The sequence below is a fragment of the Phaseolus vulgaris genome, chromosome 11 (assembly GCF_051622355.1).
Source record: "Phaseolus vulgaris cultivar YP4 chromosome 11, ASM5162235v1, whole genome shotgun sequence".
Taxonomy (NCBI): Eukaryota; Viridiplantae; Streptophyta; class Magnoliopsida; order Fabales; family Fabaceae; genus Phaseolus; species Phaseolus vulgaris.
Window position 1 is genome coordinate 32,203,759 of NC_143508.1, and position 17,523 is coordinate 32,221,281.

The following is a 17,523-nucleotide window of genomic DNA, read 5'->3' on the forward strand; positions in this document are numbered from 1 at the left end:
TCAACTCGCTCGGGGGTTCAAATTGCTCTCACCCCCTGAGGAGGAGAGTATAGTGGTTGCGATTTGGACAAATAACTTGGTCGCAGGCCTGGTAGAGATGCTGAGACGGTCAGTCGGACGTTGGGGACGAGCTGGAGAAGAACTCAACCACTGTGCTGGCTAAGTTAAAAAGTGAGTTGGATGAGTCCTCCTGCTCGTTGAAGGCAACCCTGAAGGCGATGGGGTCGCTGGAAGAGAAAATGCGCCAAGTCAGTACTGAAGCTGACAAGGGGAAAAATAAAGTGACAGCTCTAGAGGCTAAGCTAGAAGCTAAGAAGGTCCATCGACTGAAGGTCGAAAAGGAAGCAGCTACTAAGCAGAAGGCCCTGGCCGATGAGCTATAGCATTATCAATCCTTCCTGCTTCGGATCATCAAACAAAGTTTTAACCAAGGTATCCAGTAGGCGGCCTTTTTTCATGGCGTTCCCCTCGATGGCGACCAATATGACGAAGAAAAAGATGTCATCATCAATGGGAAACTGGTCTTGGTCGGCGGGAAACTCCTCATTGATGTTTATATCAAACAATTGACGTCGTAGGGAAGGTTACCCGACTTTAACTAGGATCATAGCCTTTGAACCATAGGTCAGACTGTATCAGATTACTTAGGTGGTGGTTTGTGGTGTGCATCTGTAAGCCCATAAGACTTCAAGGAGTTCCTCGGTCTATTTGTCTTTCGTTGGGCCGAGTCTCTTTCTCATTTTGTTAAGAATTATTTTCTTCGTAGTTTTGGCTTGTCCATTGGTTTGGAGGTGTTCTATTGAACTAGTGATGTGTTTGATGTTGAGTTTCTCATAAAACTCAACAAGTCCACGGTCGATAAACTGCCAACCGTTGTCAGTGATGATGACATGTGGTATGCCAAAACGACAAATTATATTCTTCCATACAAAATTCTGAACATTTCGTGCTGTAATAGTCGTTAATGGCTCAACCTCTATCCACTTAGTAAAATAATCAATTCTTACTAAGAGAAACTTACATTGTCCTTTACCTGGGTTGAAGGGCCCAATGATGTCAATTCCCCATTTTGCAAAGGGTCATGGGGAAGGATACAATGTTGGTTATCGGGTTTCTGGTGAGATAAAGTATCATACTCCTAACACTTTAAGCATTTACGAACAAACTCTATACAGTCGCCCTGCACAGTCGGCCAGTAATATCCTGCCCGTAGCACCTTAACAACCATTGTTCTTGCTCTTGAATGATTCCCACATATGCCTTCGTGTATTTCACGCATGACATAGTCGGCTTGATCTTGTGATATACATTTCAATAGGGGTCAATTATATCCTCGTCTGTAGAGATCAAAACTAATGAAGATAAACTAAGCAGTCTCTTATCTCATTGTCTTCTTCTCTTGTGCACAACATTCACCATTTCCCAAAAACCATTTGATAGGTGTTATCCAGGTTTGTTTTTCATTAATAGCTAAGTATTCGTCTATGCTGACACTGGGATTTTTGAGATTTATGTAGATGACCGGTCGGTGGAGCCCTTTCTTTTTAATAGTAGCCAACCGCAAAAGCATGTCGACCCTAACATTATGCTTGTGGAGAATGTGTTCGATTTGAACACTTTTGAACTTAGGCATAAAATTCCGAACGAGGTGGTAATACTTTTGCAATAAAGACTCTTTTACTTCAAACTCTCATTTAAGTTGTGCAACCACTAGCTGAGAGTCGGCTAGAATAACTTCATATTCTGCTTGGTTGTTTGATGTTTTGAAACCAAACTTCAATGCTTGTTCGAGGAGAATGTCGCCTAGACCTTCGAGCACTACACTTGCTCCGCATGAATTTTCATTGGATGAACCATCCACTGTTAAGGTCCATCGGAGATTTTCATCCTCGGTCAATCGGGGGCTAAGTTTAGCCGTGAAATCAGCTAAGGCTTGAGATTTGATTGTCCCCCTTGGTTGATACTGGATCTGAAATTCAGATAATTCAACCACCCATCCAATTATTCGTCCAACTAAATCGGGTTTAGCTAGGATCTTCATAATAGGATATTCGGTCTTCACTATTATCGGTGATTTTGAAAATACATTCAATTTCTTCATGCGGTGTGATGTGAGTTGATTTTAGGATTGTTCATTTTTGGTGTGACACTTTACTTAGATTGGGATTTTAAGCAAGAATATGGTGAGAACTCTAAGAAGATCCCCACTGGACACGAACTTAACCAAGTGGTTAAGTAAGTGTGAAAATTCACTTCACAAGAGCAAAAGGAAAAGACAGTTATAAGGTGAAAATGATGCTAGAAGGTGCGAAATTAAAGAACAAGGAAAGGAAACCAAACAGAATTGCCGAATGGATACAAGGAAAACCAAACAAGAACATGATACAAAGAGTAAAACTGGAATGACAATGGAAGAATAGATAAAGGAAGGAGAAAGCTTATGTGATGGATTTGAGAAGTGGAACACGCCACTTGGAGTGTGATTGCTGCCACTTGAGAGCTCTTAATACTCACAAGATAAGACCTAAATGCTAAGAGGAATTCAAACCTCACTAACACCTCACACAATTTGTACAGAGTAACTCTTCTTCTATTAATTTCAACATGTAAAATACATTAGGTAGGCCTCCTATTTATAGGTGAAGGAGCCTTGGAGAACAAGCTAAAGGGGTAGGATAGGAAAAGGGAAAAAATGGGCAGCCTTAGGGTTCGACTAAGTCAAACCCGCATCCTAGGCTTGTCCTTCTAGAAACTAGGTCAAAATGCCTTCCAAAAGGGCTAGGAACAAGCTAAAATGCTACCCATACCCCCTATTATGCTAAAGGTACCTTATTCTAGCCTATATATGCTATTTGGACCCCCAAAGTGAGCCCAAATTGTTTAGAAATTGTTTTATTCTTAAGAAGACCAACAAGAAGAACTTGAGATGCTCTAGTCTTTGTCCATTTATCCCTCTGGTGAGGTTTTCACTTGAATGTTGAGATGACCTTCCATAGTGTGCATCCTTGATCATCTTTTTGTTATCTTGGTTTGTATCATAGTGACAACTAGTGATAGGGCTACCTTTTCAATCATCTTATAACGAACCTTTGCACCATGTAGGACTCAACTAATGAAATAGATCGATCGTTCCTCCTTTTCAACCTCTTATACTAGAGTTGCATTGACCGCTTCCTCTAAGACTGCAAGATATATTATAATTGGTCTCTGAGTATCTTGTTTTTGTATGACCGGGGGAGCTGCCAAGAAGGCGCTTTTAAAGGAAGAAAGATTTCTTCACATTCGGCCATCCATTTACATTAGCTGCCTTTCACAAAAGTTGGATGATAGGCTTAGTTTTTTCTGCTAACTTCGGCACAAATCTAGAGAGAGTCGTCAGTTGGCCGATCAATTTCTGAATTTCCTTTACATTTTCAAGGTTTTTCATTTCAGTGATAGCCCTACACTTTTCTGGATTTGCTTCAATACCACGATGGGTAAGCATAAAACCCATTCCTCCTTCTACTTCGAACGCACACTTGTCGGGGTTAAGCCTCATACCATGATCTCGAAGGGCTTTAAAATCTTCTTTGAGATCTTGGATGTGTTGCAAACATGAGTCAAATTTGACTACTATGTCGTGCACATAAACTTCAACATCCTGGCTCAGCATCCCGTAATCCATCAATCTCTGATAAGTTGCACCAACATTCTTTAGGTTGAATGACATGACTTCATAATAGAAGTTGTCGCAATCGGTCATGAATGTTGTTTTTCCTAGTCTCTTGCATGCATTTGGATTTGATTGTATCCAAAATACACATATAGGAAACTTAAAATATGATGACCGGCTATTCCATCAACTAGACAGTAGATGCTTGGTAAATGATAAGAATCCTTTAGACAACCTTTGTTGAGGTAGATGTAATTCGTATACATCCTCCACTAACCATTAGATTTTTTTACCATGACCACATTTGCCAACCATATGGTGTAGTGTGCTTTTTCAATGAAACCTGCTTTGACAAGCTTGTCGGCTTCTTTGCGGCATTGCGCTTCTCTTCACCCATTTCTCTTTTCTTCTACGCGATCAGTCTTGCTTCTTTGTAAACTGAAAGACGGTGTGTAATGACGTCTGGACTTACTATCTGAGGCTATCCAAGCAAACAAATCAACATTGTCAATTAATATTTGACTTACTAATTTGTCATAAATCGGCTTTAACGAAGTCCCTATATGTTTTGCATGTTCTTCATCACGTAGGGATAGCAGGCAAAAATCCTCGCAAGGTTCAATGCGAGCATCATTCAATCGAGGGTCGAGGTTGACCAACGTAACAATATGCTCTCTTCTGGTAGATTTTATTTTGCGAGACCGATCTTTAATCGGCCCTTTGGACCTTGGTGAGTGTCCTCTTCTATATTCTCTTGGTCGGCCGCGTGGTGATTGTCTATAACCTAGCCGATGGTAGCTCGACTTTCAAACTTGTTACATAGAAATCTTAGGCTACTTTTTTTATTAACATGAACGATGATTATGTCACCTGAAGCCGATGAGAACTTCATAGCTAGGTGCGGAGTTGATACTATTTCTCAAAGGCGGTTGATGAACGACTGTTCGAGCAAGATACTATATGAAGTATTAGCATTAACCAAAATATAACTGATTTTGATTGTTTTACAAAGGTATCTGCCTTCGTCGAACGTTGTATACAAATCAGTGTAGCCTCGAGTGTCGAAACGTGTTCCTGAAAACCCTACTATTTGATCATCATAGGGTTGAATTTATAATTATGGAATCCTCATTCTTTTAAAAGTTTTCTAGTATAAAATGTTGATCGAACTGCCGTAATCTACGAAAACCTTGGCAAAAGAAATTTTTTCTATCTCTACTGTAATGACCATAGGGTCGTCTTGAGCTAGACCAATAGTAGTAAAATCATCATCTGTAGAGAGAATTGGAGGGATTCTCGATCGGTCTTTGATAGTGGTTGAATGGACTAATTGGATAGCTTGGAGATGTTTCTAGCGGGTTGAACTGGAACATCCCCCGCATGCAAATCCTCCCGCGATCATTTTTATTACTCCACGAACACATTGTATCGAATGGAATCTAGGACTTTCGCTCCTTGGCAAAGAACGTCGAGCATAATGACGTGATCGTTCCTTCGTTCTGCCACGACCCCCGAGTGTAAATCCTCTAGTGATCGTTTTTATAACTTCATGAACATTGTGTCTTGAGCGATCGTCAAGCCGAGGACTTTCGCTTCTTCTTGAACGATCACCCCTATTGGGGCTCTCGCTCCTTTTTCGTTGTTTTGTGCGACGCCGATCGTCCTCAAGACGTCGTGATCTTTTTTCTCGACCATGCCAGGGGTATGGTTCTCTTTGTTCCTTTTTAGACTGATACATTTGTCTTTGTGGAGATCGGTATGAGCTTATGTTTATCGTTTGAACAAACTTGCGCAAGTGGCCAGCTTGGACGAGTTCTTATATTTTATCCTTCAAAGTTGGGTACTCTTCGATCGTGTGACCAAAGTTGCGATGATACCAACATTGTTTAGATATGTCAGCATCCCTTGGACTCTGCAATTTTTCAATGCCAAGATTAGGTTGGCTTGCAAGTCTTCATCATGACTTTTCCCCGATTAGCATTTAATAGGGTGTAAATATGAAATTGATGACCTTAGTTATCTCGAAATTTTTCAAACTGACTAGGTATATATCGGGTACCTTGGTCTCTCTCCTTTCCCTTGACTCCTCCATTGTCTGCTCAAGTGTTCTTGTGATAATCATGTAGATCCTCAATTTGCATGAATTTGGTTGTTCGATTTTTCAATTCAACTATTTTTTTTTGTTTCTTTATCAAATTATCAGTGAACTATTCGGGTTGGAGAGTCGATATCAAATTATGCATGGCTATCTCTAGCATGAGGTTTCTGATGCTCAGAGATAATTTGATGTGAATGTAACTACAAGAACACATGATTCTTGACATTCTTAGGAACAACTTGAGCTGGATTTGAAAGGCACTTTACTTTAGAATTGGATCAATGTTCTAAATTCAAGAACTCACCAAAACTAAGCACCAACCAAGACTCATATTGAAGTCCATGTATTGTCAAATTGAATCAAAACAAAAGGAAAGAAGAACAAGAATTAAAACTGGACAGAATTAAGAAACTAGCTACTGAACCGAAAAAAGAAACAAAGAACAAAGCTGGAAAACAGAATGTAAACGGTAGAAAATGAAGGAAACACATTAGGAAATGAAACTACCGAATGGAAAATTGAAGAAAGGAAAGAAGACACTCATATGAAGATGCTTGCTGGATTTTGAGGATTGGAAGAAGCCATTCACGCCACTTGGAACCTTGAACCAAGATAAGTGATGGAGTGCCACCACTTGAAGCTCACCATAGCTCACAAGATAAGGCAAAGAAGAGGAAGACTCAAAACTCACAAATTCTCTCCAAAATTGAGTATAGTCTCTCTACTATAAAATTCCAATCTGAATTGTGAAGGACCTAAGCCCTCCTTTTATAGGAGTAAGGGCTGGTCATTTACATAGCTTATTCCCTAAGCTACCCAAAAAACTCCTAAGATCACACCCCCCTTACTAAGCTCACTCCCCAAGCTTCTAGAATTTGCTAAACTAAAGCCTAAAGATGCTTTTACAAATGAGGTGTCTCATGTTTCCCTCTAAGCACCTTTCTAAACATTATTCTATATTATTTACAATTTAAAAGAAACTATAAAGAGAGATATTTAATATGAAGCCTATTATTTGAGAGTTTGTAGACTTCTTTATCTTTAGGCTTGATCTTCTCTTTGACTTCTTTTAATTTGTGAGAAGACTAGAAGGAAGAACTTCAAATGTGTAGGTGAAAATCCTCTTCCTTCATTAATAAAATCCTCTCCTAGTGGATATCCATCATAATTTGTTGAATCTCTCCATTAATGCCCACAAGGGTTCTCTTGTCTGACATTGAGAAGAGCTAAAGATGACATGTGATAAGGTCAGCTTGTAGCGTATTGAGTGTTAAATTTGGCTAACAAAGCTTTGAAACTATCCACTGAAAAAGGTACTCTGACGATCAAGTAAGTACTCAGTATTCAGAGTATGTATCAAGAACTGATTAAAAGCGCACCTTACACTTATAGAGGGTTTATTTATAGTGCTTAGTCATGGGTCATCTATTGTAATGAGCCGAATCTGTCATATATTATTGTTAGCTTATTTTTAGGAAGGTTCCCTGAATTCTTGGGGTGTTGCTCAAATTTTGTGGGACATGTTCTGGATTCTCAGGGAGTTATTGCAACTACCTTAACTGCTATTTCTTGTAAATGCTTTAAATGTCTTCAATCGATTAGTCGATCACTAAGATCGAGTGACATGGCTTGTTTGGTACCAACCTCGGTACATAATGTATTGTATAAAGTGGATTTTTAAAGTTATAAATTATGTAAATTAAAATTGTGGTAATGTTTTAATTAAAATAAATTTAGTGTAAATAGTGGTGTATCTAAATATTATTATTCTCGTTATAATATGATGTTTTAATGATTATTATTTTAATAAATTTTGAAATATAATTTGATTATTTTAATAAGTTCATTATAGCATCGTTAGGATCAATCATCGCTTTTGAGGTATTGTCCTATTTAGAGTTTGGTGCTCCGTCATGTTTTTGTCCTTAAAAGGCGCCTCGGTAGGTTAAAGGAGGAAGGTGTATTTTAATTGCCCTTGGCCTCAACGTGTATAAGTTGACCTAGGTAACATAGGTGTCGACGTGTTCGTTTGGGTCGCCACTGCCGTCATACTTATCAATCATTGCGCTCTTCCAGATATGTGGCAGTGACACTTGCATGATTAACTCGATGAAGGGATGCCGACGTGACGACAGTCTCATGGCTCCGTTGGAGGTAGTATACCCCGTGTGGTGATGTGAACTGTTTTCTCCATTCATTTGTGTCAGTGTCATACTTTCAGAGTGTCCATGGTTTCTCGAGTCTTCCTAAGTTTTCAGCGTGTGCTGGAGTTCCATATTTTTGTTGATTACTTCATTCTCGACCTTCAAGGCTTTTATTTCCTCGGTGTTCTTCCACTTTGGACTTTTGAGCTCCCTCTTGATATCCAACATCATAGCTACTGGGTCTAGTGACAATCCTTCCTCATTTGGCATGTTCTTTCCCATCATACTATGTGTAGCTACCATGTGGTGTCTCAATAGGTTTTTCTTTTGATCCCACGGTGGGCGCAAAAAATGTTCTTACAACTCAACCGGGAGCGGATATCCCCTATTGAATTGCTCTTGTCTTCCTCTTCAAGTCTAGCTATCTTCCTTGTAGGTCCACAAGAGTGGGGTATCTACAAAGATACTATGACGCTCAAGTTAGATGAAATCTATCTAATTGGTTCAGTCTAGAGTTTAAACAATCATGACCTTTTATCACGGGGTCCCCTCTAATTTATGTTGAATCAAGTGTGATCAAAAGCTTTGAAGAATCCAAATCCTAGCATTTGATGGAAGGTTGAAGTTGCTTGAAGTTGCTGCTGTGTTTTAGAGTAGGATCTGGGTAGTTTATCTTTGTAATCCACTCTTTATTGAATCTAAAGCTTCAGTGTTTTCAAATCTTTTAAGTTTAAAGTGTTTTTCAAACTAAGTGAAAAACAACCTGTTGTTTTGTCGAAACAACCGATTGTTTTACACTTAGATGTTTTTGAAAAGGTTGAAAACTTTTTGGTTAAGTTGGCTTGTTGTTAAATCAAAACAACCGATTGATTCGCTCTTTCAATCGATTGTTTGTTTGAAAATCCTAACTAAAACTATTTTGTTAGTTAAGTGAGCTTTAAATGATTTTATAACTGAATACGCTCCTGCTTTAAATGCTTTGACCATTCTTTGAAAGCTATAAATAGTTTGTTTAAGTTTTATAACAAACAATTAAGATAGAAAAACAAATTTGAGTTTTTTACAAGATTGGTTTCAAGATTTGAGTTTTCACCTTTGAGCTTTGGTTTATCAAGAGAGAGTGGAATAGGATTACATTTGTATTGATTTCAGTTCATTCTATAACAAGTGTAATTCGTTCTGAATTCTTTGTACATTCTGGTGTTGTAAAGCCAAGAAGGGTTATGTGTTCTTGAGTTTGTCAAGATCAACATTCTTGGTGGGTGTGCTGAGCCAAAGGAAGTGTGTTTCTTGAGGGGATCAAGGTCACTTCTTTGGTGGTGTGTGTATGTAATCTGGTTATGATTACTTAGTGGATTCCTTAGTGGTTTATGGGAAACTGGATGTAGCTCTTGGTTTAAGAGTGAACCAGTATAAATTGTTTCTCTCTTCCTTAAACTCTTTAAATTCAGTTGTTGTTGTTTTTACTGGTATAAACAACCGATTGTTTCTTCGAAACAACCGATTGTTTTTCTAGTGCTTTGCTGGTTTGAGCTGTGTTTCTTGGCTAACTGAATTCTTAATCTGGTTTCTTGCAAAGAATTTCATTCTAGCTTAAAAAGTTTGCAAAAACCCCCTTTAAACAATTCATCCCCCCTCTCGTTTAAGGCCATACATTCTAACAATTTATACCTTTGAATTGGGCCTTATGCTGTCAGAAGAATTAGGGTAGACCCAATGATCATTATGCTTTGTAGCCCTTAATCTGGATTAATGTTGTTGTTAACCTGTGTTTTTTCGTGGACGCTGCTTTTACCGAAAGACCGTCAAACCCCTAGGGTGACCCGCACTCGACCTATCGATTTATGGTAGAACATAGAGTATTACTTGATATCTTGTTTAAAGTTATATCTAAGTCTATATTAAATGCATAAGGTGTTAAAATTATCTCTAAATTTCTATAAAAGGCATACAAGGATTCTGATAAGTGCCAATGTGTAGTTTTTTATGATTGAGAAAATTGAACACTTTGGAACTTAATTGTTGCTTAATGTAAGAAAATTACCCTAATCTGAGAATTATTAAATTTGATTATATATTTTGAACCAAGAAACAAATGAAGAAATTTAATCTCAATTTGTGTAAATTGCAGATGAATATGAAGCATTAAAAGAATTATTCAACCTGGCATTGAAAGAAAGAAAGTAAAAACTTAATTGGATCACAAGAAGATTTAGCTCAAGCTAGAGGATTTAGCTCAAGCTAAATCAGTTCAGAGTTGATTAAAGGTGCAGTACTAATATAGCCCAGGCTAGAATCGCTAGCTCAAGCTAAAAATGCACTGAAAAGCTTAAGCTAAATTGGTTAGCTTGAGCTAAAGTTCGTTATATAAATTTTGAAACACCACTCAAAAGGAAGCGGTGGAAAAAGATTGGGTTTTATAGAGAGAGATTAGTGAGAGAAAGAGAAGAAACCTCTGTTCTTAGGAGAAGAACTTGCTCATATCAGCCCTTCTTATGCAATCCAGATCAAGAATGAAGATTGAAGGAGTTGTCATGAGTGGCTAAGTGCTTTCTAACTTGGGATTAAATGTAATTTACCTTGATCAAATGTATTCTTGGTGATATATATATACATATATATATATAATATTCTCTTTTCTACTTGTTCTTGGTATTTTCGTTTTATGCTTATTGCTTGATTCTGTCTGATCAATAGAGTCTTGATTTTGATCCTTAAATTTAATTGGAAAGTACCTTTAAGGATTTGAAATAGACGAAAATACTTGATAACTTGTAATGCTAGGAATAGATTCCAGGTTATTTATTGCATTATAATTTTGTTCCTAAAGCTGGATAATTTGTTAAATATCTGAGGAATCAGTGTTTGAGAAATTATCTTATGAATTTCATCTGTGAGGAATCAAAGTGAATGACTTTAAATTAAGCATCAAGAATAAGTAGTTTTGAGTATTATATATTGTATTATTCAAAATACAAATGATTGAGATAGACGCAATTCAATCCCAAGTATCTTTCTCTATATTTGATAAGTTAGTTTTGTTTTTGGTTGAATCAAACCCTAAATCTTTGAGTTACTTCTATGAGATCTTTAATTTGATTATGAACAAGTTCTCAACAATCAAAATTATTTTCTATACTTAATAAGTTTATAACAGAAGATCTTAATTAGAATTGTTCTTTGTGGGTTCGACATTCGTACTTTAAAGAGTACTATATTACAGTTGATTCGGTACATTTGCCGAGAAAAATATCAACAAGTTTTTGGCACCGTTGTCGGGGAACAGATTCTTTTAAGAATTTCTGAAGTATTACTTATTGAGTATTGTGAATAGTTTGTTTTCTTTGTGAATAGCCACTTGTTTAGATATTATTCTTTTTATCCTGTGCTAATCCTTGCTTGAGTTGTCTTAGATACATGCTATTAAGAGGACAAGTTCCTAAAGACCAATTGGAATTTGATCCAGAAATTGAGAAGACAGCTAGAAAAAACCAGAGCAAGAAGAGAGAAGAAAAGAAGAAGCAAGGACAAGCAAAAGGAGAATCTTCCAACACTCTTAACTCACACAATCAAACAGAGTTCCAAATGGCTGATAATAGACAAAATCCACCTAGAAGGACATTGGGAGACCATGCTATGCAACAAGGACCAAGGCATTTCTCTAGCATAGTCATTCCTCCTGCCACCAAATCATTAGAAATGAAGCCAACTTTTCTTAGCTTAATCAACACTTATTAATTCACTGGAATGGATCATGAAGACCCTTATACTCATCTATCCACATTCTATGAGTTGGTTGGGACCATGGGCTTCGAGGAAAATGATATTGAATATGTTTATTTGCGTCTATTTCCTTTCTCACTTGCAGGCAAAGCAAAAGAATGGTTAAAGTCGCATCCAAATCAGAGTCTAAGTAGCTGGAATGATGTAGAAGAGAAATTCCTACATAGATTCTTCCCACTCTCTCGATATATCAAGGCCAAGTTTGATATCTCCACATTCAGGCAAGGGCCAGATGAACCATTTTCTGAAGCTTGGGAACGCTTTAAAGTTATGTTAAGAAGATGTCCTAATCATAGTTTTGAGGTTATTGCTCAATTGAACATATTCCATAATGGTTTAAGGCCTGATACTAAAATGATCTTGGATGCTGCAACAGGAGGTACAATGATGAGTGTTGATGCAGAACGAGCTACAAGAATCATTGATGCCTTAGCCTCAAAAAATTACCAAGCTCAACATGATAGATATACTGTGCAAAAGAAAGGGGTGTTGGATCTTAGTACTTCAGATGCAATTTTAGCACAAAATAAGATTTTGACTCAGCAAATTGAGGCATTAACCAAGCAAATGTCAAAATTGCCTCAACAATTACATGCAGTAAATTCTGTTTCAATTCAGAATCAAGCTTTGAAGTGTGATTTTTGTGGGGGAGATCATCTTAATGGCCAATGCTCTTACCAAAATCCATAAGAGGAAAAAGTTCAGTATATGAATAATCAAGGAATACAAGGTGGCTTTGCATCTAATTATCCAAATAACATGGCTCAAGGATGGAGGAATAATCCAAATCAAGGATTTGGGTGGAAGCAAGAGGCTGAATCATCTAACAGACAAATTCCTTATCAGCAGCAACCACATTATCCTTCCCTTCACGAGAGAACATCAAAATTGGAGGATACGTTTGAGAAGTTCATGCAAGCCTCTCTATCCAATCAGAAAAATACTGAAGCATCAATAAGGAATTTAGAGACACAGGTGGGGCAGCTGGCTAAATAGTTAGCTGATAATCAAGGAAGACAATTTTTAGCCAATACACAAACCAACCCCAAGGAGCATTGCAATTCTATCACTACCAGAAGTGGGATAGTTATAGGAAAAGGAATTGGAGATAATTTAGTTGTTGAGGAAGAGGTTTTAAGTGAGAGAGAAAATGAAAAAGAACAGATTGAGTGTGAGGGAGGAGAAGGAATGAATAAGGAAGATATCGGAGAGAAAAATAAAAAAAGTGAGAAACAAGAGAGGAGTGTTCCTATAAAAGATGTTCCTTATCCACATGCTCCTACAAAGAAATGCAAAGAAAGACAATTTGTAAGATTTATGGATATTCTCAAAAGATTGCAAATTAACATTCCTTTTACTAAAGCTTTAAAGCAGATGCCTACATATGCTAAATTCATGAAGGAATTACTGACAAAGAAAAGAAAATTCAATGACTAGGAGATAGTTGAATTGGAAGCTGGATGTAGTGCTATAATTCAAAAATCATTACCATAGAAATCCAGAGATCCTGGGAGTTTCACTTTGCCAGTTACCATAGGAAATCTTACTGTTGAAAAGGCATTATTGGATCTTGGAGCTAGTATTAATTTGATGCCTTTATCAATGCTGAAAAAAATTGGAGATGTAGAAGTGAAACCAACAAGAATGACTTTGCAGTTGGTTGATAGATCAATCAAATATCCACATGGAATAGTTGAAGATCTGTTGGTAAAGGTAGATAAATTTCTATTCCCAGTATATTTTGTTGTAATGGATATTGAAGAAAATGTTAAAGTACCTTTGATATTAGGAAGACCATTCATGAAAACTGCCAAAGTTATAATTGATGTAGACAAAGGAAGATTGAAGGTTTGTGCTCAATATGAAGAAGTAAGCTTTAATGCTTTTGAAGCAATGAAATATTCTAATGATCAGAAAGAGTGTTTCAGAGTGGATGTGATTGCTGCTGAATCTTTAATGACATTAACCAGGCGTCAAGCTATATGACGTTAAACGAGCGCTTGTTGGGAGGCAACCCAGTGTTTAGTTTTGAAATGTGTCTTTAATTTTTGTTTTGATTTACTAGTATGTTTTAATATTTGATGTTTTTAAAACCAGTTTGATATGTGAAATGGTCATGCAGGTTTGAAATGTTTGGTGAAATGAATGGATGGAAGAAAGCTTAGAAATGTTTGAAACTTTTGGCAAAGACAAAATGAAAATTTTCAAGAAAATTTCATTACAGGGTAATTTTAGCTTAAGCTAGAAATTTTAGCCTAAGCTAGATATGCAGAAAAAGAAGATAAAATTTTGTTATGCAACTTTCGCCTGAGCTAAAATGAGCTAGAACAAATCTGTTGCTCTCTACCAAATTTTAGCTTGAGCTAAAATGAGCTAGCTTGAGCTAGAAAACTCTGTTGCTCTCGGCCAAACTTTAGCCTGAGCTAAACTGATCTAGCTTGAGCTAAACAAATCTGTTGCTTTCTGCCAAACTTTAGCTTTAGCTAAAACGAGCTAGCTTGAGCTAGAAAAATCTGTTGCTTTCGGCCAAGTTTTAGCCCGAGCTAAACTGATCTAGCCTAAGCTAAACAAATTTTTTGCTCTCTGCCAAACTTTAGCTTGAGCTAAAATGATCTAGCCTAAGCTAGTGGGTTTTTTCTAAAAAAAAAAAACTGCAAGATTTTAAAATCACATTTGAAAACCCTGCACCCTAACTCATTTTCAGTCAAGCATTTCCAGTTTTAAAAATTCCATCCCAAAGCTTTCATACTCATTCAAACATTTCATCTACACTTCCGTTATCAATGTAAGTGCTTAATGTATAAATCTATCATCTCCATTGCCATCATTGTTGCTAAGATTTCACAATCCATTCATTTTAAGATTTCATTGCTAAATTGCTATAAACTCAAAGATTCAATCTTGTTGATATTTGAATGTTTTGACGTTGAATATGATTGTTATTTTGAGTTTATCCAAAGTTAAGCATTGTCTTCCATGGATTAAATACCAAAAATTACTCATTCAATACCATTCTATATCATGCATATCAAGTGTTTGTTAAAATGCCAATCCAATAAAACACTTTCGTTTGGGAAATGCTTATTCTTACATGTGCAGAAAATGAGTCACACCAAATCTGGTATTAAATAATCTGTCGTTGACACCCACTGAATTTCATGATTATCTATCTTGGCCTGGGACAGGCACAATTTTTCAGGGGAGGCATGAGCATTTGGAGTTGGGACTAGATTTAAAGATGCACTAGAAACCGGAGATTGACCATCTGGAGCAGCAACATATGAACATTCGAACCAATTCCAAAATGATGATTGTGGCCCAGATCTGGACAAAATCACAAGAGGAGATTGATACTTCTCATGCACAATGAACAAAAAACTGGTTTTATCTTTTTGTTTAACTTTACTTTCAGTTTAATTTAGTAAGTTGACTTTAGCAGTTTAGTTTAATATTTCTTACTTTAGCTTTTGTTGATTTTAAGCTTAAGTTAGTATAGTGGCTGATGTTTGCATATTTTGTGAAATCTTGTATATAGATAGATGATGGTATAGATGAGGGTATAATTTTTTGGAAAAAAAAATCAAACCATAGTTCTAAATTAGAACAACCAAATGGATTGATCAGGGACTTAATTTGAAAAAAAGAATTTGTGGTTGGAACCATCACTCAAATTGAGAAAAGATAGTAATATGTAAAAGGTGGAACAAGGTAAATAGTTGAAAGCAATGTCTGAGAATAAATGAGGAATTGAAATTAGCAAACCAAGTGAGAGTGTGAAACCTTTAAACAGTTTGAGAGACTTTCACTAGTGAAGAGTTAATTGAGGTTGCCTAATTTTCTAGTCAATTTGCATCACAAAATCAAATATGGAGATGATTGAGGCATGTTTAATAGAGTTGGAGGTGAGAAAACTCAGAGCCAAACAGCTAATCTTTGCAATATATGATGAAATGTGTAGAAAAATAACCCTTTTTGAGCCAAATTTGTTTTATTGCACCCTAGCTTCTGATATACATATATTGTCCTACCTTGTGGTATGCTAACAAAAGGAGAGCATAGGTGCAATTTAGATTTCTATAATTAAAAGAATTGGGTTTGGTGTGGCTACTGGGATTTTGAGAATGAATGAAAGAAAAAGAAAAAGGACAAAAAATAAAAAAAAAGGGAATGACAAAATTATCCAAATTCTCATTCTCTTTACTAGAGAAAAGAAAAAAAAAAAAAAAAAAAAGCAAAGGGGATTACAAGAATATAGAAAAGAAGCAATGTGAATGAATCTTATGGAAGGGATAATGGATAACACAGTTAGAAATTGAATTGCAAATATGCTAATCTTTTGTTAAGTGTGCATTTTGTTATCCTGGAAAAACCAAATTTTCTTTGTAACCCAGCCTCATTACAACCTGAAAAAGACCTCAATCTATGTTTGTGAAAGTGTTTGTAATCAACTGGAAATGAAGGGCAACCTTAAATTAACTTGGAAATCAGTGAAAAAAGATGAAAAACACTCACCAGTGAGGAATGAAGAGAGAAATTTCTTAGTTTGATTCTTAGTGAAGAGTAACAATTGTTTACCTTGGAAATTGAATACATTCTTATCCTGTCTTGGTTTGAATTGATAGGAAACACCATAATTTTTTTTTGAATTATCTTGTACTATTTTCATGAAGTTGTTCTGATATTAAACTATAGATTTGATTTCTAAGGATTTTAGGGAGGAATGAACTCTTATTTTTTCGGGATTCAATTACTTTGCTTGAGGACAAGCAAGATTCTAGGTTGGGGAGAATTTGATAAGTGCCAATGTGTAGTTTTTTATGATTGAGAAAATTGAACACTTTGGAACTTAATTTTTGCTTAATGTAAGAAAATTACCCTAATTTGAGAATTATTGAATCTGATTATATATTTTGAACCAAGAAACAAATGAAGAAATTTAATCTCAATTTTGGTGTAAATTGCAAATGAATATGAAGCATTAAAAATATTATTCAAGCTGGCATTGAAAGAAAGAAAGTAAAAACTTAATTGGATCACAAGAAGATTTAGCTCAAGCTGGAAGATTTAGCTCAAGCTAAATCAGTCCAGAGTTGATTAAAGGTGCAGTATTATTATAGCCCAGGCTAGAATTGCTAGCTCAAGCTAAAACTGTCCAGAGTTTATTAAAGGTGCAGTACTGATCTAGCCCAGGCTAGAATCGCTAGCTCAAGCTAAAAATGCACCGAAAGATCTAGCTTAAGCTAAATTGGCTAGCTTGAGCTAAAGTTCGTTATATAAATTTTGAAATACAACTCAAAAGGAAGCAGTGGAAAAAGATTGGGTTTTTATAGAGAGAGATTAGTGAGAGAAAGAGAAGAAACCTTTGTTATTAGGAGAAGAACTTGCTCAGATCAGCCCTTCTTATGCAATCCAGATCAAGAATGAAGATTGAAGGAGTTGTCATGAGTGGCTAAGTGCTTTCTAACTTGGGATTGAATGTAATTTACCTTGATCAAATGTATTCTTGGTGATATATATATATATATATATATATATATATAATATTCTTTTTTCTACTTGTTCTTGGTATTTTCGTTTTATGCTTATTGCTTGATTCTGTCTGATCAATAGAGTCTTGATTTTGATCCTTAAATTTAATTGGAAAGTACCTTTAAGGATTTGAAATAGACGAAAATACTTGATAACTTGTAATGCTAGGAATAGATTCCAGGTTATTGATTGCATTATAATTTTGTTCCTAAAGCTGGATAATTTGTTAAATATCTGAGGAATCAGTGTTTGAGAAATTATCTTATGAATTTCATCTGTGAGGAATCAAGGTGAAGAATGACTTTAAATTAAGCATC

General features: G+C 36.1%; 2 pseudogenes; one reads left to right on the forward strand and one right to left on the reverse strand.

Moving 5' to 3' along the window:
• Positions 1-11,311: 11,311 nt before the first annotated feature.
• LOC137805937 (uncharacterized) lies at positions 11,312-13,663 on the forward strand (annotated as a pseudogene).
• On the reverse strand, positions 11,871-11,976 carry LOC137811546 (small nucleolar RNA R71; annotated as a pseudogene).
• Positions 13,664-17,523: the final 3,860 nt, after the last annotated feature.